We start from the raw sequence: 11986 nt of genomic DNA on the forward strand, positions 1-11986 counted from the left end.
GGGTTCTGAGCAAAAAAAAACAACATGACAGATCGCTGGCATAAACCAGGGGGACTTGGGGCTTGTGTTGTTGTTAAAACTCCATGTGGGGAAATCCCCTTGGAAATGTTGATCTGAGAGTTGAGAAACCCCCCAGAGGAATAAGTATGGCATATTTGCCTGAATTCCTTCTCATTTCACCTAAAATTTCAGCTTTGTGCCAATTGTTTACAGATCATTTACAAAAGTACATTCTCTATGCTTCGTTGTTTCTCTTAAAACTCACCAAGAAACAAAGAATAAAAAATTAAAAAGAAAAAAAAAAAACCCTCATCAAGAAATAACCCCAAGTAAAATTTTTCCACCAGGGTGTGTTCCTAATACATATTTATAGTTACCAAGTTGATTTGAGAATGTAGGAAGATCTTTTGAAATGTTGCCTGAGTGCATGAGATCTTCAGGCTCGGGTTCCCAGAATCTGGCAAAAGAAAGAAAAAGAAAACCAGTGTTTGTTGAGCACCTGCTCTGGGCCAGGCATGGGGCTAGACTCTTTGAATTCAATTACCCTGCAAGAAACAGCATTCCAGACCCATTTCAGAGGCAAGGAAACAGGTTCACAAAGGTGGCCACTTTCCCAAGGGCTCGCACCTGTAAGGGATGGTAAGGGGATTTGAACCCACGGTGTGACTGAGTCCAGAGTCCACACTCCATCCATTTGAACCACCCTGCCACCCAGCCCCTAGGGCATAACAGACCAGTAAAGCAGGAGATGTAGAGGCTGGGCCAGATGAGCCACTGGAGAGCCTTTTGACTTCTAGATAAAAATTAGACCAAGGGGCGCCTGGGTGGGTTAGTCAGTTGAGCATCCAACTCTTAAGTTTAGCTCAGGTCACAATCTCACAGTTCGTGGGATCGAGCCCCGCGTCATGCTCTGTGCTGACAGTGCAGAGCCTGCTTGGGATTCTCTCTCTCTCTCTCTCTGTCGCTCTCTCTCTCTGCCCCTCCTCCACTCGTGCCCTTTCTCTCTCAAGATAATAAATAAATGTAAAAAGCAAAGAAACAAACAGGAAACCACGAGCTCACTCCCTTTCTCTCTCTGTAAGTCCTTCTGCTGGCTGATGTGGCAAGAACACAGCTTTCCTGGAGAGCACTCTTCCAGAAGGCCGTGGCTGCAAGTCCTTGGCTGCACTCTGACTTGGGTGTTTCAGCCTGCCGTGTAGATGCTGCACGGAGCAGAGGGCAGGAAGTTGGTGCCTGGAAGGGGAGTCAGTTTTGAACGTAGACCTGTTTGAAGGTCACTGCCCGGAACCTCCAGGGTGGCGGGCAGAACTGCCTGGACAGAGGAAGAAACAGAGGCGGTGACAGTGGGACGGGGTTTTAGAGAAAGGATGTTCTTGGCTCTTTTTCCTGGTGGCATCATGGGACCCTCGTCCACACCGCTTACCTGAGCCAAAGCCAGGCAGCGAGCGTTCCCCAGAGATGACACTGCTGGGAGCAGGGCACACCCGCGTCTCTCTGCCCGCGTCCATCTTTGCTTGGCCACCTTAATCCATTCCCGGTGGGGAAGGGCACCTCCCTCAGGATTCTCTTCCCCGGCTTTCTAAGTGTCTCCTCCCTGTGACACAGGTGACCCCAGACTACCCACCAGACTGGGCAGCAGCTCGTTGGAAGCCAGGCGAGACATCTGAAGGTCCTCCCGGTCCCCCTTCCTCCCCAGCACGCTTTTCTCCCTCCTCCCTGCCGCTGTCTTCCAGGGCAGAGGGTTCAAGTCAGTGGGATTGGAGGGCAGGGAAACAGGAGAAAGACCCCAGTGTGAGGCGACTCCAGGTAATGAACGAGAGAGGGGAGTCAGCCCGGGTGGCTGGCTGGGCTGGGGTGCTTGTGCAGTGCGCTCACTGGCCCACGGTTATCGAAGGGTGGCTCTCCCAGGAACTCCTGAACTCCCTCTCCCCTCCCTGCTTCCTTGTCAGGGTGGGCAGTCACGGAGCAGGCTTCTGGATCTCTCGGGATCTTTCAGTCTCCAGAGCCGCTGGTATTGGGGTGACCCGCGGAGCCGGTGGGATAGTCGAGGGGGAGGTCGGCCACCTTTTCCAGTTCCAAGGACTCAAATAGGAGTGGGGCGGGGGAGGGGTTTGGCCAGAGTTGCTCCGAATTCAGCTCTGGGAGTCTGGGAGTCGACAGTGGGGCTGAAAACGCATTTTGGGGGGTGGGGGGTGGGGTGGGAGTGGGCTTTTGAGATCATGTTGAGGTACTTGGATTTTGCTGTTTTTTCCTTCGAGGGATGGCTCCACCATCACAGTAATGAGGGGCGCCCATATGCGAGTGGGGACCACAAAGGATGAGGGTGGCCCTCCTGGGTGCCCCCTGGGAATGAATGTCCTCTTCCAGAGGGGACCTCCAGCACCAGAGTGACTGGGTCCCTCACAAGGGCCACCGTTTTCAGGTGTTACTGCTGTTCGGGGTCCAAATCCAGTCATTCTTCTGGTTCTTCACGGTGACCTCCTTCACTCTGGCCGGGGGGAGCTTTGCAAAATCAGTTTCAGCCACAGAGCATTTCTGTCCCCAAACCTTAGGCAAATAAGCGTTCAAAGAAATCTTATTAAAATAGTAATTCTTACACTTACATAGAAACCTTTAAAAATAGAGACAAGTGGAGGCGTCTGGATGGTTCAGTTGGTGAAGCATCTGGCTCCTGATTTCAGCTCAGGTCATGATCTCACGGTTGTGGGATCAAGCCCCGTGTCTCTTGGTTTCGGCTCAGGTCATGATCTCCAGGTTCGTGGGATCGAGCCCCACGTCAGGCTCTGTGCTGAGAGTGTGGAGCCTGCTTGGGATTCTCTCTCCTCTCTTTCTGCCCCTCCCTCATGCGCTCTCTCTCTCTCTCTCCCTCTCTCTCAAAATAAATAAGCTTTTAAAAGAAATACAGGAAAGTGTAAAGAGTAAAAATTGCCCCTAATCTCCTCAAGTAGACTTTTACCAACACCGTTGAGTACCTTTATGTATTTCCTCACAGCCTTTTTCAGTGCACATATGTAAATATACTGTATTTTAAACATGGTTACAAACACATTGAACTTCATATCCTCTTTCTTTTTCATTTGACATAACATTATGGCAAGCAAGAACTTTTAAAACGCACTTGGGCTTTGCAAGCGAGCATATGCTTTGCAGACATTTCTGTCAGCCACCAGGAACCAACTGTAAGAACTCACGTTCCACCCAAAACAGAAATTGTGCCAGTTGGGGAGTCCTTTGATCACCAGGCAGTAAACGTAGCCAAAATAATTGTGCATTTAAACGGACTAAAACTAAAAAGCCAACCGCTTGAAAACAATTTAAAACCCTCTCCTCAACTGCTATTTGGTCGAGGAAGAAATAAAGAATATAGTGACAAATATTTAGAAAGCACCGAAAACCAGAATGCCACATAACCAAACCTCTGGGAGGCAGCTGCAGCTAGTCTCATAGACCTAAATGCTTTTATTATTAAGAAGGGAAACAGAAAAAGGGAATAAGCCAAGCATTAGCCTGAGATCTTAGAGAAAAAAAAAAAAATGAATAAAAAACAGCCCCTAAGGAAAATGGGGAGAAACGGAGAATAAAGCCGGAAATAAATGAATTAGAAAACAGAAACACAGTGAAATTAGCAAATATATCCAAGAGCTGATTCTGTTTTTAAACAAACAATAAAGTAGACTAACCTCTGGCAAATCGACTTGAGAAATGAAAGAAAGAAAAGAAAAAAATAGGAGGAATAAGAAAGGGAGCGTTGCAATAGAGAGTTAAAAATATGGATATGTATATATAAGCACAATTGCCTTAAGTTTGAAAATCGCAAATAAATGGAGGCTTCTCTGAAAATATATATATGTTGCTAAATGAGAAAAAAAATTGTGATTGTTATCAAAGCACTGCCCCCTTTACCCAAAGAAGACACCGGTCCCAAGTGTTTTTTGCTAGGTAATTATTTTAAATTTGATGGTACTGATAACATAAAGCAGTTTCCATGGCTTAGCAAAAGATTGATGGAATGATCCAATTCATTCTACAAAGGAAAATAAGCCTGATATTAAGCATGGCAAAGAAACCATATTAAAGGATGGAAATGTTATCTCGGAAATAAAATTCAATAATGTATTAAGTCATCCACCATAACCCAGTGGGGCAATTGTCAATATCAGGAAAGCTTAATATAGTAACCGCGTCATGCTAATGGGTTAAAGAAGTACAACCGAATTGATTCCAATATATGTGGGGGGGAAATTGATTAAAGTCGAACAACCATTTCTACCTAATCAATACACCAAAAAAGGAATAGAAGGGTGCATTCATAGCGTGATTAAGAATATCTATTTCAGGGGCACCTGGGGGGCTCAGTCGGTTGAGCGTCTGACTTTGGCTCAGGTCACGATCTCGAAGGTCCCGACTTCGAGCCCCGCATTGGGCTCACTGCTGTCAGCACAGAGCCCACTTTGGATCCTCTGTCCCCCTCTCTCTCTGCCCCTCCCCCTCTCACACTCTCTCTGTCTCAAAAATAAACAAACGTTGGAGCGCCTGGGTGGTTCAGTCCGTTAAGCGTGTAACTTTGGCTCACAATGATCTCACAATTCATGAGTTCGAGCCCCAAGTCGGTCTCTGTGCTGACAGCTCAGAGCCTGGAGCCTGCCTTAGATTCTGTGTCTCCCTCTCTCTCTGCCCTCCCCTGCTCACCCTCTGTCTCTCTCTCTCTCTCAAAAATAAATAAACATTAAAAAACAAATAAATAAGCATTAAAAAAAAAAAAGATGTAATTCAAACTGATGGCCAATGTTGTTATTAACCATGAAACACTAGAGGCATCCCTGTTGAAACTAGTAACAAACTAAGGAGGCCCGCCATCATATTCACTGTTGAACCTCGCTTTTAAAATCCTAGTCAATACAATAATACTGAAACAGAAATACGTAATAAAGAAGAAGTAAACGTCTCGTATGTACAGTTTACCCTGCACCAAGTCTTGGGCTAGAGGTTGATTTCCAAAGTTTAGAAATAAAAAAGTCATCAAAAAACCGGCAGATTTGACTACATTAAACAAATGGGGGGAGGGGCCTGGGTGGCTCAGGTGGTTGAGCATGGGACTCTTGATTTCAGCTCAGGTCATGATCTCATGGTTTGTGGGATTGAGCCCCAAGTTGGGCTCCGTGCTGCCAGAGCAGAGCCTACTTGGGATTCTCTCTCTCTCGCTCTCTCTGCCCCTCCTTTGCTCTCTTTCAAAATAAATAAATAAACTTAAAAGTAATTGTAAGTACTATGTGAATTCTACAAAACAATCGACAGCCCAGGGGAAAAGATTTTATCATGAGATACCTAAAGGGTTAAAATTTCTATTCTACTAAGATCATGCATATGTTTGTTTAAAAAAGAGAAAAATCGAGATTTAAGCTTGAAGAGAAAACTGAACAGCCCATAAAATTAGCAAGAAAATACGCTGCCCGAAGAAATGCTGTGTGGTAAGTAAGCTCTGTGAGGTCAGGGACCAGGTCAGTTCTCTAGATAAATTAATGTAGTGCAAGGTTTCTTAAAGTATTATACGGTTTTTTACCGTTTAAATTTAAAGCAGGAGTTTTCATCAAGGTTTTGTCATGAAATATTGCAAATCTATAGAAAAGTTGAAAGAATAGTACAGGAAATACTTATACACCCAGGACTAGAGAGAACAGATACTGACATTTGCCTTATTTGCCTCATACGTACATGTGTGTGTGTGTGTTTGGTTTTTTTCCGAGCCGTTTTGAAGTGAGTTGCAGAACACAACTTGTTCTTGAAGTAACAAATTACTTCAGTTGTGAGTCCCAAATTTCCCAGAATTTAGCTAGCTGTGCAGAGGATCTGGGAGCGTCGTCCTCCCAGGGTGTCTCTGCAGATTGTCCTAGAAGGCATTCAGGAGCCACAGCTGTGACCTTCTGTTACTTAAGAGAAAAGAAAGTACGTAATTAATTGTCAGGCCCCGCGCTGGGTGTTTTACTGACGACCTCCAGTTTTCACAGTCTTCACAACTGTACGAAGGGGGCGTTATGCCCATTTTCGGGGAAACTGAAGCTCAGGGAGGTTAAGTGACTTGTCTGAGTTCACACGTGGCATTATTCAACCCAGGCCCATCTGACACCGTCGAATTACACGTCTGCCTCTTCCCTTTATCTTCTCTCTGCATGAATGTAGGAAGGCATCTCGTGGGCAGTGTGGACAAACCGGAAGCAATCTGAGTGCCCTTCGGTGTGGGTGTGGACAGGCGAAGGGGGGGATCTGTGTGTTCATACGGACGTGCCGTGTCGATGAACGTCAATTTTTGTAATGAACGTGCAACATGGGAAGTTGCTCGGTGGTCCAGGTGAGGGGCCACGAGCAATACACCAGGTTGTATACGCCATGATCAACACCTTGCGAAAACCACGTGCTTGGGGAGGACCTAGAAGAAATACACGAAAAGTGGCTGGGTTAGGGCCAGAAGGAGTATTAATTTTTTTTTAATGTTTATTTATTTCTGAGACTGAGAGAGACAGAGCATGAGTGGGGGAGGGGCAGAGAGAGAGGGAGACACAGAATCCGAACGGGTTCCAAGCTCTGAGCTGTCAGCACAGAGCCGGACATGGAGCTCAAACTCACGAACCGGGAGATCATGTCCTGAGCCAAAGTCAGAAGCTTAACCGACTGAGGCACCCAGGCGCCCCTGTTTCTTTACTTTTGAGAGAGAGAGAGAGACAGAGAGAGAGAACACGAGCGGGGGACGGGCAGAGAGCGAGGGAGACAGAGGATCCGAAGCAGGCTCTGTGCTGACAGCAGAGAGCCCGATACAAGGCTCAGACTCGCAGACTGATCATGACCTTAGCCGAAGTCAGAGCTTAACTGACTGAGCCATCCACGTGACCCTTAATTTTTTTTTTTTTCTCTTCCATCTTTTTCAGACTCTTTGCAATGGGCAGGTTGTTTTGTTTTTTTTTTTTCAATTTTATAATAGAAATTTTTCATCAGAAGAAGAAATTTGTACCCACTTTCCAGTTTTGTAAGTTCATGGCAGGGGAAGGCTCTGCTCTGTGTATTGCTGTTCTTTTATTTCCCGGTGCCCAGGCCCACACCTGGCATATTACGGGCATAATAAGTGTGCAGGAAGAGTGCCCACTGGGAAACCTCTCAGGGCCCGGAACGCGTTTGCAATTTCCGCCAGCTGGCCTCCCCAAGAGCAGCCACAGACCAGGCATGTGTCACGGGGTGGTGTATTTGCAGCGGGGGGAGATCTCCCGGCGCCACCAGAAAGGGCCCCCGTCAAGGTATAGGGGCCATTTGGGCCGTTCAGCATCACCATGGCATTTAGTGCTAATATCCATGCAGAGTAAACAAACTCCAGTCAGACAGAAACAGATTTTATGTCCTTCTCAGACTTTCAACATGGATAGTAAGGATTATATGGGCAGTTATTGTTTATTGAGTGCTAGCCATGTAAGGATTATGAACTCTATTACGTCCATTCTATGGATGAAGAAACTGAGGCACAGGGGAGCGTGGCATGAGTTCCGGGACGAGTGTTGGTTTTGCCAGGAACTGAACTGTCAGCAAATCACAAGCCTTCTGGGCTTCAGGTCCCTTGTTTATGAACAGCACCAGCTGACATTAGTTGAGCATTTACTCCGTTCCAGGCCCACTGAGCCGAGATTGTGAGGCCGCCTTCAACCAACAAACCGGATTTATTCCACTGGTCTCTCAATGCCAGGGACGGACGCTGCCCCCGTGCAGTCAACCCAGTTGGTCCTGTTCGTTTAAGCTTGTCTTACGTTCACAAGGCCAGAACTTTTTAGCCCCTGGTGACACCCTGTCACCCCCGGGTCTTACACAACAGGGGCGTGTTCAGTGGCCACACCATTTGGTATACACTGCTCGGGAACTTGTTACGTTACAGTTCCCTGCATCCAACCCCCAATCCACCGGATCCCGGCAGGGCCCAAGAGGCCGCATCTTTTCTTCTGTGTTTAATTAAAAAAATTTTTTTGACGTATCTATTTTTCACTCACACACACACACACACACACACACACGCGGAGTGCGAGTGGGGGAGGGGCAGAGAGAGGGAGACATAGAATCCGAAGCAGGTTCCAGGCTCCGAGCTCTCAGCACAGAGCCCGACATGGGGCTCGAACCCATGCACCATGAGATCATGACCTGAGCCGAAGTCGGACGCTCAACTGACCGAGCCCAGGCAGCCCCCCCAAGAGACCACATCTTGAAATAACATCAGGTGGTTCCTACCTGCCAGTCTTGTTATGGCCAACGTGGGCCAACCTTGAACTGTTCAGTGGCCTTTTCCTTCTGTGAGTAAACCTGCGAATGCTTGGGCTAGTCCACACCGAAGCTCATTTCCTTCTAGAGGAACCCAGCGGAGCGATGAATGCGGCTAAGGATTGCAAATTTCATACTCGGACTGAACGCTTGTGGATTTCCCATTGACAGAACATTCTCTTCAAACCTCGGCTCCGTGGAGCTCAGCAGGCCATGTGCAGTTGAATGTAAATTCCGAGAACACTTAAGAAACTTAAACGTTTGTTATTTTTCTGTTTTGAAGAGACAGGAGGGGCCGCCAAGACGACCTTCGAGAAGGCAGATTGGAGGCTCTCTCACCTAGCACCGTTCGCACGAGAGCAAAGATACACATCTACCTTTAATCTCTGAAGTGTAGGAGCACGGTCACACATTCTCAGGCCAGTGCCACACAGAAGGACGGGCCATGGGCTGAGGGTGTGCTGTTCTGTAGGGTGTCACCTGGCCGAGAGGAATTGAGAATGGGGTTTAGCAACTTGTCCTGTGTGATGCTACCTGGACGACATCCCGGGGGGTGGCCTACAGCTGTATCTTGAACCACTGTGGGCGTCGTTGACCTCCTGCGGCAGGGAGGAGGCCGCCTGGTAGCTTTATTTATTTATTTTAATGTTTTATTATTATTATTTTTTTTTTTTTTGAGAGAGAGACAGAACAGGGAGGGGGTGGGAACAGAGAGAGGGAGGCACAGAACCCGAAGCAGGCTCCAGGCTCTGAGCTGTCAGCACAGAGCCCAGCGCGGGGCTTGCACCCACAAATGATGAGATCGTGACCTGAGCCAAAGTCGGACGCTTAACCGGCCGAGCCCCCCCCGGGCACCCCTAGCTTTAGTTCTTCCAGGGATCTCAGCAAGCCAGTTCATGCAGAAGGCGATTGGCTGCCACACCAGCTGTCCGCTCCATTGTGAGCCCTTCTACTTGTCCCAGAGGACTTGTGTACAGCCTGGTCGGGGAGCCTGCGGGAGAGACGTGTTGTCCAGGGGTAGAGCGGGGTGGTTTCAGAGATGGCCCTGGGAGTCCCTGCAGGCCTGGCTTTGCAAATAGACACTGGCGGCTGGGACTCTGGCCCCACTGGCTTTCTCTCTCCATGTCTCAGGGGTTCAGAAAATGGGGAGTGGCGGTCCCTCCTGGAAGGGCTTTCGTGCGAGATAAAAATGAGATAATACAAGGGACTCCGCGCTTGAGAACGGGGGATGGGTTCTTTGTGTTGTTTTGTCTGTGTTATTTGAAAAAGTAGATTGCATTGTGGGTCTCCAGGAAGCTGCCAGCTGCCCTCCCTGTTTCTGAATTCCTGTGTGTGTGTGTGTGTGTGTATGTGTGTGTGTGTGTGTGTTGTGCCCTTGCTCCGGGGAAACAGTCATCAGTTTCCTGCTGATTAATTCAGTTCCTGGAGGGCCCTCCCTAGGAGTGAAGGGGCCCCGGCCTCCTGCCTCCACTCTCCTGGCCCCTTTTAAGAGGCCCACCTGCCCTCCTGCCACCCTGGGGCCCAGGACAACCTTTGCAGGTCTTTGGAGCCTGGCTTTGTCCTGGCCGTGGGTGGGGCTCCCAGGTCCCAGCTGCCTGGAGTTCTGTCCCAGGGTGTGTTTCCTTTGCACACCTGTCACCTGTGGGGACATAGGCTGCTTCCATGTCACCCCCAGGTTGGGCCCGAGAGGTTTTGATCATCTGAACTGCAAGCCCTTGGAAATGATGCTCTCGGGGTCCTCTGCCCTTTGGGAGCAGGAGGCTGATGGCCAGGGCTCCAGAAGAGCACCAAAGTGGGAGCGGTGAGACCCTAGGATTTCCCTCCTGGTAGAAGGGGAGTTTGGAGTGTATGCCTTTGGTCTTCAGAAGGAAAGTTCTGGCAGCAGGGAGAGGCCAGTGTGTTAGGATTTGGGGTCCCTGGTCTGCACCTTGGCCCTTGAGTGAAGGACTAGCAGAAAAGGGGAGCTTGGATGCGGGCTGGGCGCGGGTCAGGCCCACGGTCACCATGTTGGGCTGGATCTGCTTTTCTGCTTCATTTATTTTATTTTATTTTTTTAAAGTTTGTTTATTTTGAGAGAGAGAGAGAATTCCAAGCAGGCTCTGTACTGTCAGTGAGGAGCCCGATGCAGGGCTCGAACTCCTGAACCGCGAGATGGTGACCTGAGCCGAAGTCGGTCGGTTAACCAACTGAACCACCCAGGCGCCCCCTTGCCACTTCACTTAGAGACTCCGTGACCACACAGTGGTCCCCTGAATGGTGTGGGGGCCACACGCGTGAAGCTGTGGCCTTGCCCCCAAACACCGCAGCTCTCCGGCTCCCTGCATGGAGCCCTCAGCAACCACAGACGTGGCGTCTCCACTGTGCGCAGAGGAGCCCAGCTGTTCCCAGATGTGGACCCTCGGCCGCTGGCCGACTGCGGATGGCAGTTCTCCAGGACCGGGCGGGCGTTCAGCCTGGCTTTTGCGCCTGAGTGCCACCCGCGCCTCTTACACCGAGGGATGGGGTCAGGACCGTATTGTGCCCAGGGTGTGGCGGACCCTGAGCGCTCCCAGCCTCTCACGCTCCCTAGGAGTCAGGCCGGGGATGGGAAGCCCTGTACTTGATACCTGCTGGCTGAGTCAACAAGGCCAGGTTGTGTATTTGGTTAGCAAACAGGGAGCCGCAGCCGGAGCCGGCCCACTGCCTTCCTGCTCCCTGCCTTTCCAGCAAAAATGTCCTCTGGAAAGGTCAGCCAGGACCGGCCACATAATTTGCTGTTCCAAAATGAAAACGAGGGCCCCGTGTGTGAAAATTAGTAAGAGTCTCAAGATGGCTACAGCAGAGCTCAGTGGACCCAGCACCGGCCCTCCCGGGAGCCTGGTGCCCCCGGGGGGACCACACCCTGAGGTCAGCATTTCCCAGCCTCATGGAGTTCTGATGCTTCTGGGGTGACCAAACTGGGCTTCTCTTTGGAAGAAGAGGGACTTTACTGCCACAGCAGCTGTGAGCTCTGAGACACGCTCTCCCCACCCCGTCCCACGGGCAGGCCAGCTTTTCTCAAGGGTTGGAGAGACTTCCACTTCTCTTTTTCTTCTCTGCCCCGTTTCCCCCTCTCTTGGTAAACTCAGAAACGTTGGACCCTCCCTCCCATTCCTCCTCCTTTCCTTCTCACCCTCCCTCCGCCTCTGTTGCCCTCGTCCTCTCCCCATTGCTTTCGTCTGGGGCAAAACCCTTCCCGTGTTTGCTGTGTAGCATCTCCCAACCATTCCTTAGGTGCTGTTTGATTTTCACCTCCCTTTGAATGAGCGCGAATGCTCCTTGGATTTCCAAAGCCCCTCCCCGAAGTGGCTCAAGCAACCACCTTCCCCCACTGAGGGATGTCCCTTCGGTGGCCTCTGGCTCTGTCCAGATGGTCTCTGCCCATTGGGAGCCTGGAATGAGTTCTCATTGTTAGCATTTGTCACTCACCACGGCCTCCCCACATTCAGCTGTCAGCCCTACTGGCCATGGTGGCGAGAAAGCCTGCTCCATTCTTCCCTGTGACACCCGATGAGCCCTGGTGACAAATCTGGCCACGGCTCCAAAAGTTGGAGGCTTCCAGGCTTCCTCCAGGGGGGCTGAGAGAGAGCTGAGAGCCGTAGGGGTGGGGACTGTGAAAGATCTAAACAGATAAGCCCAGCGGGGACACCATCGTGGCCTTCCATCACACTGTAACCAGAAG

Source organism: Panthera uncia, assembly GCF_023721935.1.
Source record: "Panthera uncia isolate 11264 chromosome B3 unlocalized genomic scaffold, Puncia_PCG_1.0 HiC_scaffold_2, whole genome shotgun sequence".
Lineage (NCBI taxonomy): Eukaryota > Metazoa > Chordata > Mammalia > Carnivora > Felidae > Panthera > Panthera uncia.